General features: G+C 30.0%; 1 protein-coding gene across 3 annotated transcripts in view; it reads right to left on the reverse strand.

Annotated features, from left to right (window-relative positions):
- Positions 1-19,333, reverse strand: part of LOC129989061 (zinc finger protein basonuclin-2-like) — a 312,172-nt gene that overhangs the window by 60,455 nt on the left and 232,384 nt on the right. Inside the window, exon 1 of one of the 3 annotated variants that reach the window (XM_056097381.1) lies at positions 5,774-5,848. The exons of the other annotated variants lie outside the window; for them this stretch is intronic. The gene's annotated coding sequence lies outside the window, so the exon portion shown is untranslated. Of the gene's footprint in view, positions 1-5,773; positions 5,849-19,333 lie in introns of those variants that run through there. 3 annotated transcript variants of the gene reach the window in all.

Raw genomic sequence — 19,333 nt, forward strand, 5'->3', positions numbered from 1 at the left:
GAATGGAGTGTGGGCGAGACTCGACTCGATGTCCCTCTCTTGTAAAATGTCCCACGCCCTCTTCGCTCTCTACGTCCTGGCCCCCGGGCTGCCATACCTCCTGTAGATGTCCAATGTTTATTCATAGCGATTCGCAGGACGCGCACGTGAGACGGATCCTGTATGCGACCGAGCCAAGCCCCCGATTCCTTTTGTTTATTTATTCTTAATTGGTGCCTTGTGGCTTGAGAGCTGGTGGGCTACACGTTGGACACCTTGACAGGAACGTGCCCCAACAAACCAATCGCGCGACCGTTTTTAAGTTTTGAATATACATGGGACATCCATGTAGAGAAGATTGGCAGCTTTGCGTACACAGAACTAGACTTTCAGAGAGTCCCATCGTACTTTCCGTTACGTGCATCAATTTTGAATGCAGGTCCACCCCTCCCCCGATTGATACCATACAGATTATACTACAAATGCATCCTTACGATCGGGTGATCAGATCTAAAGATCTATTAAAAATGTTTCGATTCTTGATTATGACTTGATCAGGATTTGTTGAACTTTGTTGATCGGAATTTCTTGAAGGATGTATTAGATCGGGATACAAATACATCCTAATAATCAGATAATCAGATCTATTAAAGATTTAGTAAAAATGTTTTGAGTCTTGATTATGACTTGATCGGGAATTGTTGAAGGATGTATTAGATCGGGATACAAATGCATCCTTATGATCAGATAATCAGATCTATTAAAGATTTAGTAAAAATGTTTTGAGTCTTGATTATGACTTGATCGGGAATTGTTGAAGGATGTATTAGATCGGGATACAAATGCATCCTTATGATCAGATAATCAGATCTATTAAAGATTTAGTAAAAATGTTTTGAGTCTTGATTATGACTTGATCGGGAATTGTTGAAGGATATATTAGATCGGGATACAAATACATCCTAATAATCAGATAATCAGATCTATTAAAGATTTAGTAAAAATGTTTCGAATCTTGATTATGACTTGATCGGGATTTGTTGAAGGATGTATTAGATCGGGATACAAATACATCCTTATGATCAGATAATCTGATCGACCTATAAAAGATTTTGTAAAAATTTTTGCGTGTTAGATTATTTGAATTTAGAATAAATAAATGAAATAGCTTAATCTCTATTGATAACAAAGATGAATGTAGCTGTGTAATTGGCGCTCTACAAATCAGACCGTTTGATATACAACTATCACATTTGGCACATATAAACCTCGATGCATGGGAATCAAGATGCTCAAAGTAAAATCTTTTGAAATTTTAATTAATAAAAATGATGCTGATTTTTGTTGTTTTTCCGCAATAATTTCCGAAAATATTATTGAACAAAAATGAATTTCTCGTCGTCGTTTTAATAACATTAATTTAATAGCCACGCAATTTTTTTTTCTGAATTTTGAAAATGGTTTAAAAATACTTTTCTGCCTACTTTCCATTGATGAAAGCTAAAGAAAAAGGATTCTGTTTAATATCTGCGTGACGTAATTAATAGAAGAATAAAAAGTGAACTTACAATATAGCGAAAATTAGAATACAGATAAACCTGACATTCACGCTTTTATTAGCGTTATGATATTTCCTGTTGATACTGCATCGATCAGTGGTGGCGGGGTGGTTGGCTGTACATAAGATATACTTATGCACACAACGAATAGAGCATATAATGAACAATTAAAATAACGTGATTTCAATGTCTGACAATTTGAAGGAATCATGCACACGAAGTTATACGTTTAATTATAGTTAAATCGTTTAAAAATATAATATGCCCGAAGAACCAGTTGGTCGCCAAATGCGATTCAAGAAGAATAATTAAAGTAGACTGGAATTTAACTACTCAATATATAATTATCCTTTGTTTCATGTAAATAGAGTTGATAATTAATATGTTTATCAGATCCACTTCATTTATAACCATTGAGCAATAATATAGTAATAATTTTTCTCTAGTTATGCATATGAATTGTTAGCTATGTAGATATGCAAACTTATGAGTGTGACCATGGAACCACTTAACATTAAAATAAAATTTCAAGTCATAGTAAATAACTATTGAGTGAATAATGTTAGCACAGTTCTGAAATTTTATTTCTATTAAAACTGCAATTTTCTAAAATGGTAATAATATTAAATGTTAAATTTAAAAAAAGAGTTATCCCTTAGCTAATACAATTCTCTTTTACCTCTATTTCTTCAAACATGATTTTCAAATTTGATTTAACTTTTCAACGGCGAATTTGTAAAGCGAAAAAATTATTAAGAACGCGAAAAATTTTACAATAACAGTTTGCTTTAGCCATAATTTAAAATATCTAACAAGCTTATGTGATAATGTTGTAATGGATAATTTGTTCTTACATGTCAAGAAATAATTTATTGATTAAACTATCAATAACACTAAAATTGAATGTTAGATACTGGTTCAATGAAAATGTATAATTTTAATGAAAAAATGCAACAAAATAAATGAAACAGTAACATAAATTTTTTTTTTAGCTAATGTTTTTTTTTTTTCTATAAAACAGGACATATATTTTTATATCTATATATTTACAGAAATGAATTCATAATTATATATTTAAGTTTTGGAGAATAAAAATTTTTTTTTATTTGCACAATTGTGTTAAATACTTTATACACGTCCATAATAATTCCTGCTACAGCAATTATTTTTAATTTTACAATTGCTTCAATTAAAAAAAGATTTTAGGCACTTAAGCATTTAGATAAAACATAATAAACATTAATAAAATAGAATTTTAAACAATCTTAGTCAAATGAAAAATTTGAAAATATTTTCTTTTATCAGAAATGATGCATAATTCATGCAATTTTTTAATTTTGGTTTTCAATTATTGAAATCAATAAAGAATTCATATAAGAAATTAAACAAAGCACAAAATAAAGAATAATAACATTTTCGTGATAAATATTCTATAATGGCCTTGTTTATGAACTCATGTCTCCACAAGAAGCTGTCCATATTTTACGCATGTAAATAAATATACATAAATTAAATAAACAATGAATACGTATAGATAAATATTTTTGTTAATATTTTATAATGGCTCTGTTTATGAACTCATGTCTTCACAAGAAGCTTTCATAATTTCAATAAATAAATAATGAATGTCCAAATCAATTCAACTAAAGTCTGCTTCCAACCAAATCTAAACAAACCCTCGAAGACTTTTATTAATTCGCCATCCAAATAGTTACACATGTGTTGATTAATTAACATCTGTTGCTTGTCTATTCTAAAGAATTCGAATACTCATCTACATACGAATTCGAATTCCAGCTGCTCGAAAGAGAGTTGTAAATTTGGAATTGAATTAACTTAATGCCATTAAAATGACATTAAGGTTTGAAGATTCTCCTCGTTCATTAATACCTTTCACGGAATCAAACAGTTAAATATCTCATCAATTCATTAATTAAAGATTGTGAGAGAAAATGCGAATTGCCTCACGAATCGGAATTTTATTCGTTACACTCTATTGATTACGATTATAATTGTACACGTTATGATACGTAATTGGGCATTACGTATTAATGGATTTCTAAACTAAAAATACAATATTTGAAAATTGCTAAATAATTCATTCGTTCTATTTTTAATGGACAAAAAAATTTATTCATCAAAAAAAATTTAAGGTATTTATTTAAATTTTTTTTTTTTCACTTAAAGCGATATTTTGCGAAAAATTTCAAAGTAAAGGATTTTAAATACAAATTATAATCTGTAGATCTTCTCCCAATTTTATTATAACTATTATATAATAATGTTTAAATTAATTTTTAACAATACCAATTTAGTTTTACAAGGAATTTTTTTAACACATGCAAATTGCAATCTATAGCTCTTCTCAAATTTTTTTTTACCACAATATAAGAATGTTTAAATTAATTTTAAACAATGCAAATTATGTTTTATAAAGATATTTTAATACATATAAATATTTAATAGTTTCATTTCATTGTTTAGAAATAACTGAAAATTTTCAATTTTATTAGAAATATATAAATTTTTTCATTGTTTACTTACGATTGTTTTCAATCTCGTATTCCTATTTTAAGAATTTAATTTCAATAAAAGAATCTGAACTGCAATTCCAAGAATGATTCGTAAATTCGATCAGTTGATATTTAACAGAAAAATTTTAATTTTGCTAGAATGATACAAATTTTATCATTGCTTACTTATTATTGTTTTCAATCTTGTAATGCTATCCTAAGAATTCAATTTCAATAAAAGAATCTGAACTGCAATTCCAAGAATGATTCGTAAATTCGATCAGTTGATATTTAACAGAAAAATTTTAATTTTGCTAGAATGATACAAATTTTATCATTGTTTACTTATTATTGTTTTCAATCTTGTAATGCTATCCTAAGAATTCAATTTCAATAAAAGAATCTGAACTGCAATTCCAAGAATGATTCGTAAATTTCATCAAATGGTACCTTTTTTAAACCAGTATAGAACAAATATTATTTCTGCTATCAGATTTGAAATGCTTCGTTCAGTATAAAAAGCGGGAAAGAAATGAAATGCTTCTTTCACTATAAAGAAAGGGAAAGAAATAATTTCCCCACACAATAACTGCTAATTTTGCGATATTCAGATGTAAAAAACTTTTACAAGAAAATATATATTTAAGTTTGAAATCTAGATTTCAATAAACATTTACTCTGTATTTCAAACATGAACGTTTTGAATTTCAAACTTAAATTTCCGAGTCAGCTTCAAGCTCATATTACAAATTTCAGTAACTTTCAAAATAAACTTGTAATTGATGAATAAACTTGTAATTGAAAGGATAGAATATTGATGCTTGTAATTTCAAATAATTACAAGCATCAATATTCTATCCTTTCCGTATTTAAAAAAAAAAGGGGGGGGCTTGTAATTATGAATTTACAATTCTTTAACATTCATATTTAAAAGAAAATAAAAGGATGTTTAAAATAATAGTTTAGTCCCTAACTAACTTATCTAAGATTACTCATCACTTAGCTAAGATTTCGCAGATTTTTAATGTAATAAAGTATGCAATATTTTTCATAAAAGGGTATTCAATTTAATAATTGCCAATAAAATTTTCAAAAAATTTTGGTTAATCGCCTTTGATTCGCATATCCTTTTTGTTAGATAACTCTTTTCTAATAAAGAGATAGAAAAAAGGTGTAATTTAATTCGCTAAATGGTCCGAATTAAAGATGAAAATCGTGGCAACGTACATGTTAAAGTTGAAAAAAAAATTTTATAGGAAAAATTCAAAATAAATATTCCAAATCTTTGTTATATGCGCCATTTTAAAAAAGATTTCTGATAATATTCACTATCGATTATTCGTTTAAAATAAAGTGGAATTAGAGCTTAATTCAGATCAAACAATTCCTTAAAAAAAGCATTCTAGAATCATACCGATATGTAAAATATCATTCTGTTTTATTTTCATATTTTGAAATAGAACATAAAAGTAATGCACATCTTTATTTTATCGCTTAATGTCAACATTATTCGTTTATAAAATCTATTCAAATTTTATCCCTATCAGCCCAAAAATGCCCTAAAACATTGCTATGATATCTTAACTATATTTTCCGGCATTTAGAATGCTGAAGATATTACAAGATATCGTACAATATCTTGTGCTAATAGGGATATTATAAGGGAAAGATTTCAACTATCATGCGATAATAACGCTCCAAAATAATTAAATTATGACTTACCCACAGCTTAAGTACCCCTAAAGATAAAACCTGTCATTTTTTACTTGCCATTAAAAGGAGATTTTTTCACCCAACTACCGCAACACCCAAGAAAAAACGACTCCACACGAATGTAATCGTCAGTTAATTCGACATCAAAATTCCCCCCTAACCGGAACTTGTCAATTCCGACCTCGCCTTTTTACACCGCCAAGTGAGGACATTCTTGGCGACAAATCCACCGCACCTTAATACCTGGAGGTAAAGAGTGAATGACGGTAGACCGCCCTAGGCACTATCTGCGACCACAGCGATGATTTTTAATTGGCTGCCTGACATCCGGGTTCAGGACCGCTGTCCAACGCTGGGCGTGGTCACTGCGTGACGCGACTGTCACGGCGAACGTCATTCAACGCACGACCTTGAGCGAGAAACTCGGCATGGCTGCTAGATGATGTGACTTATCGCTGAGGAAATCTGAGTGAATATTTTTATTATTTTTTTACCTCGTTTTATTCGTCACGACATTATGTATTGCTTAATGGGAATTTTTCATCATTATTATTTTTTCAAACAATCCTTTCGGTATAAAAAATGTAAAAAAATGAGCAGAATCATCAGAGATGAGCAGATAATTTTATGCCATTGATCATAATTGGATAATTGTTCCAGTGTTGAAATAGAGCTCGTATTTCTAAGAGGATATTACTTAATGATGAAATATTTTATATCTGATGATTACACGAAATAATATCAATTGACTAAGTAGAGAAGCTAAAATAATAGAAATCATTAGCGCAATAGAATTGAAATAGCAAATAGGAAGCCAATAAAAAAATGGATGTCATCTTAAAGATTTCATAAATTTTTATCAACTATTATTGAAACATAGAAAGAAATCAACACTTTTCATAGATAATAAATGAAAAATAGATAATTTTTAATTATTTGCTGGTTTAATATTTTTTTCTTTCCAAATAAAATATTGATTACAATTTCTTTTGTACAATAACGAAATAAGAAGAAAAGAATGGGTTTGAAAGAGTTACAAATAAATAAAATTAAAAAAAAAACCTAAAATAAATTTCTATCATCAACAATATCATTTCTGTCGTCATTTAATTGCTTTCATGAAAGAAAAACAATTACTTCATTTAATTGAAAGTTTGCTTTAATCGCCCGAAAAAAATTTTCAAAAATAATCTACATTTACAATGAAGGGTGGGGATAGATTATTTTTCTTTTCTAGATTATTTCGATTGATTTTTGCTCTCATTTTTTCATTCCATGATTAGACAAAGATGTAAGAAGGAAATTCAACAAATTAATCGCAAAAATGGAACAAATTTACTCAAATTTAAAATTTTACAAACACACATTATAAACATAACTTAAAATGCATTAAGTTGTCTTTACAAATTCATTTGTTTTTCGGAAAAAAAGTATATTTTCCCTTAAATTCTCTAAGAGATTACAGTTCTTTGATCTTCTCTTAGTGAAATTAAGAAGAAAAAAATTCTTCAAAAAAAATATTTTTTTTCTACATTAAAATTTTTTAAATTAGATTCTATTTTACACTTTACAGAAACTGAAAATTATTTCATAAGGTACTTGCACAAGTTAAGAAAATCTTTCCTGAAATGTTACCTCTAATTTATAGCTAAAAATGTTTTCTAAAAATTCCCATGTGTCTAAAAAGTCAGTGGAAGAAATACAATGGAATTTATCTGAATTTCCCATACTAATTACTCGAATTTAAATTACCAGGATCGTTTTGAGAGAGGAAAAATTTCATAAAGGAAATCTTAAGGTGTAAAAGCGAATCAAGACAGCGAAACAATTGACTGAGATTTTCAAGAAGTGATATTTTAACACAGTATATAAGCAAATAAAATATAAACGGCCAAGTCTAAGCAGTCATCTAGTAAGTAATAGATGACTCCTTCTAGAAAGGAATAACATCTTTTTCGTCAATTATCTGAAAATTCTTTCTTAATATTTCAAGAAATTTCTTCTTCTTTAAAATATCTTTCGTCAATAATCTGAAAATTCTTTCTTAATGTTTCAAGAAATATCTTCTTCTTTAAAATATCTTTCGTCAGTAATCTGAAAATTCTTTCTTAATGTTTCAAGAAATTTCTTCTTCTTTAAAATATCTATCGTCAATTATTCTGGTCCCACTTAGCCCAAATAATTTTTGTTTTACTGACCATTTTTAATACATTATAAACAATTTCTTTTCCCTTTAAGAAAAATTCTTTTCTGACCAATTATCCAACTATCCAGATTGGATTCCAATTCCCATTATCCGGATAGTTAGAGTTTGACTGAATATTTTACTCAATACATTTTAAACAAATTTCGTTTTCCCTTTCTAAGAAGCAAACCTTTTTTCATCCATTTTCCAACTATTCAGAGTAGATTCTTATTGGATAATTGAAGCTTTACTGAACATTTCAATTAATACACTATCCCACTAAGAAAATCTTTTTTTTTTTTCCATCAATTATCCAGATTGGATTATTGTCTCAATTATCAAGGAACTATAATTTTTATTAAGGAATTATAATTTTGGCTTTTAATGAGGATTTTAATTAATACGTTATCAACAAATTTCGTTTTTCTTCCCCAGAAATCTTTTTTTTCCAATGATCGAATTATCCATATGGAATTCTAATTCCAGTTAATCCATATCAATATAATTTACTAAATATTTAATTAATGCATTATAAAAAAAATATCATCCCGCCCCACCTTCCAATAAATTATCTTTTTTTCCCCGTCAATTATCTTAAGTGGATTCTGGTCCCAATTCATCCGAATACTTGAATGAACCGACAAAACTTTATAATTCGAAGACTCTGAAATTTTTTTAATAATCTAAATAATCCAAAAATTTTTATACAAATTTCATTTTTTTAATTGCAATATAGGCCGTCAAGATCAGTTCCATAAAGATTAGTCCATATTCAACGGTGTCCTTCTGAGAAATTTAGTCTGCAATCGGCGCAACTTTCCCCTTTTACAAAAAGCCACCACTGCAATCCCCACGTCAAAAAGCGGAAAAGCAAGCATCGCCCTCTGCGACCACACAAAAATCGATACACAGCAGAGCCCCATCGCCATCGATATTAATATGCCGGAGCCCTAACATCGCGATTCACGACTCACAAATCATAATCTCGCATTAATCTAAATGGGGAGCCATTTGCACGATTATTAAACAAGGCGATTATCAATCTGGCTGGCCATTATCATCCGCGCACATCCGGGTTTTTCCTCCGCCTTATGTAAAGCACGGGACCAAGACATATGGACGGGGATGCCGCTCCGCTGGACTGTCACGAGTTGGAAAAAAAAACGGCAACAGGTGGGAATGTCTGAGGTTTGGTGATGCCTCTTTTCCTTTCCTTTTAATGTATAATTATTTTATGGGAGCGCTGCGAGGACTTCTTGCATTGTCGTGACAAGGCTCTCTCTCATTATACAAGCTGTGAATACCTGTGCTGAAGCCGGGGAGCGGGTGACAATTTAGAGTGATTAAGAGACGGTGTTTCTTGGAAAGGACTCAAGGTCACTTTAAAGAAGAATAAATTCAGTCAGTTCTTGAAAGAAGGATTCATTATAAGAATGTATTTGCATTCTTTGCAAGAATATTTTCTATTACTAATGGGTAGATATTCTTGTTAGGAATTGTAACTTGTTGGCACAAATTCAACACGTAGTGAACAATTACAGAAGAATATTCATTAAGGTTCATTTCCGAAAATAAATAGAACGCTGTAAAAATTCTCTCTCAGAACGTACTTCTTCGAACAATTGTTCTTCTATAACTTTTAGAACATTCATGCTTTAAGAATGCTTCAACAAAATACAGAATCAGACATTTGTTTTTATATCATGGCATTTTATCTTATCTATAACTGTAAATCATATTCTTAGAAATAGAGTTTAAAATATCTTAAATATTTTCGAAAACGATTTCTTAAATGTTTTAGAAGAAACGAAACTTTTGTTTTAATGACTCGTTCAACAGCATTCTTAAATATTTTAAAAGAAACGAAAACTTTTTTTTTTTTAATTACTCGTTCAAAAGCATTCTTAAATGTTTTAGAAGAAACGAAAACTTTTGATTTCATTACTCGTTCAACAGGATTATACAGTTAACTTATTTCTAGAATACAAAATTGCACTTTTCTCTCATCAAGCAAATGATTGATAATGATTGTCCCCTCATTCAAAATTGTTGCCCTCTACAGATAATATTATATTCTTTAGTTTCGATGTCACAAAAGATGAAATACTTTTTATCATAAAAACATATTAATTCAGTAAAAACGAAATAAAGTAATTTTATTATTGAAAAAGCGGTTTCACGAAAAATAACTGACAGCATATAAAAAGGCAAAAAGGCAGAGAAGGGCAAGAAAATATTCGGCTTATTTCGGAATACGAAATGGTACTTTGCTCCCATCAATTATAATATTGATTGTCTCTTCAATCAAAATTGTTATCATCTACAGATATTTTCTTTAGTTTGACGTCTCAAAGGGGGAAGAAATTTTCTACGTAACATCAATTTAAGAATGAAAGTAAAAATGAAACACATATAGTAAATTCATTAACACGGCAGTTTTATAAAAAAACAAGTTTTTATAAACATTTGGGAACGCAATGAGAAGGGCAAGCAAGTATTCGGCCTGTTTTGGAATACGAAAAATCGCTTTGCATCCTCATCAAACAGATATAAAATTGGTTGTATCTTCCATCAAAATTATCTTCTACAAATATTTTCTTTAGTTTGATGTCTCAAAGCGGGAAGTAAATTTCACCACAACATCATATTAAGAATGAAAGTAAGAATGAAACACAAATAGTAAATTCATTAACAAAGCAGTTTTTTTAAAAAAAACAAGTGGAAACATTCTGGAATGCAATGGCAAAGGCAAGCAAGTATTCGGCTTGTTTTAGAATAAGAAATAACACTTTGCCCCCCCCCATGAAATAGATATAATTTTGATTGTCTCTTCAGTCAAAATTGTTATCTTCGACAGATATTTTCTTTAGTTTGATGCCACAAAGTGGGAAATATTTTATCATCGCAATATCATATTAAAAATGAAAGTTAGAAAGAGGCAAAAATAGTTAATTCATTAACACGGCACCATTATAAAAAACAAGTGGCAACACTTGGGAATGCAATGAGAAGGGCAATCAAGTAATCGCCATGTTTTGGAATACGAAATAGCATAGAATATTTGTCCCCAAAAAACAAATACAGTATTGATTGTCTCTTCAGTCCAAATTGTTGTCTTTTACAATTCTTTAGTTTAGTTCCTCTTTAGTTTAAAGCATCAATTCTTCTTTAGTTTAATGCCTCAAAAGAAGAGGCATATTTCACCATAACATCATATTAAGAATGAAACACAGGCAGTAAATTCCTAAACACAGCATTTTTATGAAAACAAATGGCAATATTTGGAAAATGATTCAGAAGCTCATGTACCCACTTTTCAAGATACAGATAGATGCGGTTAAACGGAATGGGATTCTTAAGAAATGACTCTACTGAGTCGTGTTTAGAAAGTATCATGTAAAATCATTGTCTTTAAATCCAATAAAGTCAATTTATGTTCATGTGATATATGTCAAATACGTTAACATGAAATATAATAACACATATTATGTATGAATATAATTTATGTTTATGTAATACATGCCAAATACATAAATTTTAATTTTGGAATTCAGTGCATGTCTTGCAAATTTTAAAAGAATGTGGGACATATTAAGAGAGCATACAGTGAGAGAGATATTAGGTGGATATGTACGGTGATATTGTTATTTTCATTTAAACTTTCTTCCTATACATTTTTTTTTTTTACATTACATACATTTTTTTCAAGTATTACATTCTACAGTTAATCAGTTAAAAACAATACTTCGAAGCTTTTCAATAAAACTAATTGTTTTTATTATAGTTACTTGCTGATATCTTGATGGTGATTGTTGGATTATTGTCCAACAATCCTCATACACAACAAAATTAAAATTTTTAATCAAAGTTTATTTAAGAAAATAGAATTTAAATAAAGGGGAATTAACCAAGCATTCTCTACAAGAGACCAAGACAGTCCAATGTCCTGGAAGATTCGGTGTCACTTTGTGCACATCCCCCCATAACCTGGATCTGACAGAAAGGGAAACAGCAATAAAAAAGTGACTGTCGAAGACAACATGAAGAATGATTTGCCATCTCGAAGTGCGCAATAGGCGGGAAGAGTGCTTTTGTTGCGAGTAATTACATTGTCAATCGTCCCTAGGGGTGCGGCTGTCCCTATAAACAATTGCCAGCAGACCATCTCGTCCCCTCCCCTCCTCTTTCCCGTCTTTTATCATCTGTCGCGAAAGGGTTTGCCATTTCTCTCTATGAGTCCCATCCGGGTTTTCTTGAGGATCAATTAGTCGTGGCTTGTTTTGTTTATGGCTGTTCCGAGATGGTTCATCGGGTCGTACTGAAGAAAAGAGGACTTGCAAGAGTTAATCATAATGCAAGAACTGAATAGTAAAAGAAGTTGAGCAACTATAGCAGATGATTGATAAAGGAATAAAAGCGGGCGAAAGTAGGACCGGGAAACTATAGATGATTTTTTTCCCTTCATAATGGAGGATAGGTACTGACGCGAAGCTTACCTTCAGTGGAATGAGAAAGGTAATGAATAGATTTGGAAGATGTTATTCATTACTTTGACTAAGTAATTGATAAGTTGTCAGCGGAAATTAAATATTTCATCTGATGAAGTGACGACTGATAAATGGAAGATGAAATAATCGTAAATATCATCTGTAAGAATTTTTTTTCTCTCTCGATGTGACATTATATGGAGTTTAAAAGATTAAAAGAAAAGAAAATACAAATTATTTACTCAACTTTGAATCTTTAATAGCATGTAAACTAGTTTCATGAATTTAAATTTAAACGTTGTGCGTAAGGTTTGCTCATTAATAAAGCAGAAAAAATTAAATAATTTTTATGTTTGTAACGAAAATATATTTTGCTTCATATTTGTTACGAGTTAATTTTTCGGTATTTATCAAGTGAAATATATGCTGCCTTTGCTCTTCAGAATAAAAGACAAATATGTTTATGATTTTCAACAAAAATGGCCTTCTTGTACGAGTTTATTTTATTTTATTATTGTTTTATTATTTTCCAAGCTTTTTACAATAATTTTAGATTTATAATAATTTTCTGAAGCGCTATGTAATCGATTTCAAATTAATTTATAACTACTTGATTTTTGATGATGCTTTGCTGTAGTAGGTCATCGTTTTAAGAATTTTCTTTCGCCCAAACTTATTTACATTTTAATATTTAATCGTGACTTTAACAGGTGCCATTTTAAAAAGAATTTAAATACGAAGATGAATATATCTTTATATATTCTTATATAATGAATTGTGTTAGTATATTGGTAATATATCAATATTTGCGACAAAAAATTCAACTTTTTTTAACATATTTTTTAGTGTGCCTCTTATTATAGATGTAATCTCTAAAATAAAATCCACAATAATTTTATCTAAATTTATATACGTATTTCTTTCTGTTCTTAATGAATTCACTTTAAAACCACCGAAAGAATAAGAGGAATCATGAATTCTACTAACAATATTTCTTTAAACTCTCCAGAGGTTAAAATTACAGCAAATTTTCTAAGATAAGCAATTCCTGATTTAATCATTTTAGGCTAAATGATAAAATCTCTACCTTAGACAGCAATTTTCTCTTCCTCTTTTTCTTCATTTTCGAATTTTCATGGATTCCTCTTATCAATTTTCTGCATAAAAAAGGGAGGCAAGAGGATCTTGATAGCCCATTTCACTGCACACGTATAATATTTATTCAACGGCTCTAAGTAACCTTTCAGCGTTGTTGATTGATCGAGGTTTAATTATATCATCACCTGTCGGCAAAAAATAATAGCCGTCACTGGTACTACATCCTAGGCAGTGATTATTTTCACCTGGCAGACATTAAAAAAGAAAATGCTCGAAGAAATCACTTCTCCAACTGTCTGCAAAATCACCCAGGATGAGTTTCAAGACAATATCCGGTGAAACAATGTAGTATAACTTTTGCAATATCATCTCCAACACACAAAGACATCATAATTTATCACTTACCATTTAGTTCCCTAGCCCAAACCGTGACTGAACCAAGCTTTTGTAAAGGTTAAACAGATCACAGCTGTTCTATGCCTCTTATAAATCTATTCTCTCTACACTTTTTTTTCTTTTTTTGGTACTGCGAAGATTTTGAACCAAATTGGGCAACTACCTGTGAAGACCCAGAACAACGAAGGGAGGAAGATCTTCGGATGACTTCCGCAGATTACTTTTTTTTTCTCTCTCTTTTTCTTTCCCCCTACATTTCTTTCAAGAAAGAGGGGTGCTGTACAGGCTGACCATATGTTATCGAACATGTCTTTAACGATTAATCATCCAACCGTGATCTTTTTCTGTATAGCCTTTCAAAAATTGTTCCTCTGTCATACAGAATGTAAAAGAATAACACAGGAAGTCGGTGGACAGTGAAGAGTCCATGAATATAATCTAACAAAGGAATATCACTTTAAATAATGGTAAAATGGCTGTTGCCTTCTGGAATTGGCAAATGTAAGAGGAAATATTTCATAGCCTGTGTTAATTTTAAAACGAAAATTTATATTTATAGGTATTTTTATCAAAATGAATACTGTACAATAACCAATTCTCCTTATCTAGGAGGTTTAAATCGTCTTATTAAGAAAATCCATACATATTGTCCAATTCATAACTTGAAAATACGTTTCTCCAGATTTGAGTAAGTTATTTATTTGTTAATGTCATTTACGTAGAAAGAGAACTCCCCTCCCCCTCCCCTCAACCACATACGCATTTCAGTAATAAAACAATTCAAAATTTATTAACATCCTACATAAGTACGCTCAAGAAAAAATATATCATGAAAAAAAAATAGAAAGTTAAGCATGTAGTAATACAGTGTCATAAATTAAATAATTTTAAATAATACATCAATAAAAAGATAGATACTCTTTTATAATTATGGGTAATATGAGCACACTTATTTTAAGCTAAAATTGAGATAGTTATAATAATGATTAAAAATGAAAAACAAATCTATCTGTATCTAATTCTATCTATTAGTTTCTATTTTTTTTTTAAACTGGGTATCCTTGTCAGTCAAGTCTCCGGTAAGTTATGCATATATATATATATATATATATATATATATATATATATATATATATATATATATATATATATATATATATATATATATTATTTGGAAAGATCTGTCTGTCAACTATAAGTTTGTAAAAGAATTTTTTATTTTAATTTCCAGTTAAAGAAAGATAATCTGAAAATTTTTTTTAAAAATTAAATTTTAAGGGCAATATGGTTAATAAAGATCATCTGTCTATTTTCCTATTTTTCTTAAATTTACTTATACTGAAATTCATTTCAATTAAGCAAAAAAGAAGACAATTTTAAAATTTTTATGAAAGAGATTTATTTCTATTTGAACTAATTCAAATATAAAAAGTACAATGCAGATAAAAAGTCAAACTATCAAATTTAAAACCATAAAAAAAAAGGTTAAGAAGATATTTTAAAAACTTCAATTTTGATAACAGCATGCAGTTCTGTTGCCACAAGTGCCTATTCCTTTACTACCAAATTTATGAAATCTCACTGTGAATCATAGCAAAATCATAAATATTTTGAGAAAACTTTCTCGCATGGTTTCGAATTAAGGAATTATCCTTTTCCCCATCCTGTATTGTATAAGTTACTGTAAACTTTGCTCAAGACCGTGAATGCGATGAGAGCTCACATTTCTATTTTCAGATTTTCTTTAATATACTATGAAGCGCACATGAAAGTTGTATGCATCGTAGTATAACAAAGAAAACAAGTAACTTGTATAGTATAATATTTATTCGCAGGAATTATTCGTTGGGTAGTATCCACAAGATAGTTAATCAGACTAATTCAACTTAGCACAGCTGCTATAATATCTTCTTGATTTCGTTTTCAAGATAGAATTCTTTTTCGGGAAAAAATGTGTTAGCTAACGCTTAAACCGCTAAGTGACTGAATTAATTGCATTAATCATAATAATTAATCACAACATTAATTATTCTTGAATGTTACGACTAGGAAATAAGGCGGAAATATCATTAATGAAGACGAAAACTAAAATTGGGTAAAATGGGAAAATACTTTAGACGTATTGTATACGTTTAAAGTATTTTCCCACTGATGGCTACGTTTTTTTTTTCAATGAGTGCTAAAATTTATGATCTCAAAATATATACACATTCGTGAATATTTAAAAGGAGTATAATGAATTAAAAGAACTAAAATAAATTTTTTCTCCCAACATCAAGACTTAAAAACAAAGCTGTAAACAAAAAAAAAAAAAAAAAAACCTACAAATATGTAATAAAAGCATTTCAAACTTTCTAATATACTTAAGAAGATTCCTATCAAAGGTACTTATACTCCCAACATGAGAAGACTTAACATAACTCAAAAAAAACTTCAACAAAACAATAAAAATATCCATTTGTTTAAAAAAAAAGATAGACTTCCACTCCCATGGGTCCACATTTCCTAGAAATTCTTCACTTTTCAGCATGTCCCTAGGTATGCAGTTCTAAATCGACCGAGAAGTTGATATTTCTTGCCCTGACCGTTCTGTTATTTTTTTTTTTTTTTACACTTTGAAATTATCGAACCGTTGACCATCCGTAGAGTCGTACACGACGCCAGGGTGTACGACTTTGTACCCCAAGAGATCGACGCCTTCGAACAAGCACTGGAAAAGAAAACTTTTAACTCCCAAAAGGTCTTACGAAAGATTGGTACCGGGGTGTTAACAGATATGTTCGTCAGACAATTCTAGGTTGGTGGTGGGGGGAGGGGATTGAGCAAACGTGCAGTGGGGTGGGTACGTTGCCATCCCCTCGTCTTCAATCCTCCATATGTTTGGGACAAGATAACAAAATTTCGTCTGCAGGCCAAACTCTCACGTGACAGATTAAGTCGAAATTTTTGAACGCGGCCATTTACAAAAATTTTTATCAACAATCTCCAAGCTGTGTGGAGGAGAATGCGACCCGATGTAGTTGAAGGCAGGGTTCGATGAGGGAGGATGGAAAGGAAAGATCGTCTGCTGAGGGTGGTGGGTGACTATCGGTGGGGGGGATGGAGGAAATCCCCTTGTGTGCTCTTCAGTTAGAATAAAGGGCAGCTTTAGGGTGTCACATATTATAAACGGCGGTTGCCGTTTGAATTATACACATGGATAGGGTTGCTTGGATGGAAAGTGGAATTTTAAAAACTGACGCCAAATTTTGCTTAAAATTAATCGCTTACCAGCGAGATTAGAAAGCTATTTAAGGTTATATTTTCCGAAAGAATGTATTTCTTTTTCGGCTTGTTTTCATTGCTTTTCCACTTGTTGTTTATTAAAATTGACCACAATTTGCTTACTTTTTTATTTTTTATTATTTTTTTTGTAATGTTAAGATTGTAAAAAAAAAAAAATACTCTATTGAGAAGAGAAGAATTGTAACAAACTTAAGAAATTGTACCAGTGCCTTCTGTTAATCATGAATACATTTCGACATGCTGAAAAATGCACTTTTTTTATACATCATTGAGGTATTTTTGTGAAGGAAGAAATATCATGGCTGCTTTGCAATTTCTCATTGCATCTTTATAAATAATGTTATTTTTTTATCCTTTTTTTTCAATTATTATTCGAGATTAAACAGAATACTTCTGTGAAGTTCCCATCATGTTCATATCGGGAAAATAAAAAAATTGTGAATATAGAAAGCACAAACTGCAGTGTAATGCACAAAAAACTTTGAGGAAGAACTGAAACTAAAGGGAAAGAAAGAAGTTTTTTTTTTTTTTTAAATTTATACGGAGCTGATTGATAGCAATCAAACAAAAAAAAACATAAATAATAGAAATTGAATCCGAATTATAAGAAAAAAGTTTAAAAGTTATAGTTACTTGAAATCAAAAATTGCTTCATCACAAAAGCCGATTTCTATGCAAAAAAAATTAGTGTTTCAAATTAACAAAGTTAAACGAGCAACTCATGTCAGAAGTTACTTCGTTTTTGATTTCTGCAAAAACTATTATTTGATTTTTCTGAATTTGCGTAACAAAGCAAGGCGAGTTTTCCATGGTAATTAGAAAAATTTTATTAAAAAATTAAGAAATAATTTATTTTTTTTTACATTGCAATCGTATATACCTATCGAAATTCAGATCTAATCTCAATAAGATTTAAAGTCTCATCTTAAAATCGCTCACGTCGTTGAAGATAAAAAGTTTTTTGTGGTTTGTTTACATTCCAATTCATAAGGTAAACGATAAATACAATAAAAAAATCATCTATTATAAAATATAATTTGAAATATATTTAAAAACTTATTCGGCTTAATTAATTGAATTGCTATAAGATAATTTATGTAAATATTCTAAAAATGACTTCTCAGATTTGTAACAGAGTAACTAGATGCTTACAACTTCAGTTATAAAAACAATACCGTCAGAAGAATGGACTAGTAATATGATGATAAAACATTTGAAAAACAACAACAAGAAATAGTGGTAAGGGCCTTTTTTTCATATAAAATGAAAATAGAAGAAAAATTATGTGCAATTAAATGCTCAGATAAGGAAAAACAAAGATAGAAACAAACACCCGGATTATGACATATTTTTTATATATATAAAGAAGAAGCCAGATTATGACATATTTTTTAAAATTCTTATATTGATCTAAATACCTTATTTCGCTGATTATTCTTTAATAATTAATTAAAAATTTTTGGATAAAATTCTACCAATGCTAATTAATGTTTTTTTTTGCTGTTTTTTTTTTTTTTTTTTTTTGGTATAAACTTTTTTTTCAATCTGTTGAATTGCAACGGCATTATTTTACAAACTTACAAAATTGCACAATCAAAAATAAAAACCTCCGTACTCTGACCACAAATCAACAGCTTTATCTTTTAATTCAGAGATTAGATTATTCAAAATGAAGGACATGAAAAATACTACATTTCCTGATAACCACATTTCTGTGGTATGTAATAGAATCGTCATGGACTTGGTCTACTGTGTAAAAAAATAAACATATAGCAATGGCAATTCTCTTCTAATTCTGGTAACCCAGATCTCGTAAAAATCTCGCCAAAAGGTTAGCAGCCTGCAAATAAGGCACGATGGCTTGCGTAAGACATGTTGTTCCCACGAGCGACATTCCGGAAAGGATATTCCGACATTCAGATTTATTGATAGACAGACTCCCCCCTTTCCCCAGTTACCTTCAACGGTTCTTTCAAATCGAATGCCTAAACTGCACTCCCCACCCAATCGTCTAAAAACGTGCCTCAGACAAATGGGGGGGGGGGACTGCTCGACGAAGTTCCGGGCACTGGAACGTGAGAAACTTTACCAACCATAAATTACAAAATATTAAAAAAA

This window comes from Argiope bruennichi, chromosome 10 (genome assembly GCF_947563725.1).
Source record: "Argiope bruennichi chromosome 10, qqArgBrue1.1, whole genome shotgun sequence".
Lineage (NCBI taxonomy): Eukaryota > Metazoa > Arthropoda > Arachnida > Araneae > Araneidae > Argiope > Argiope bruennichi.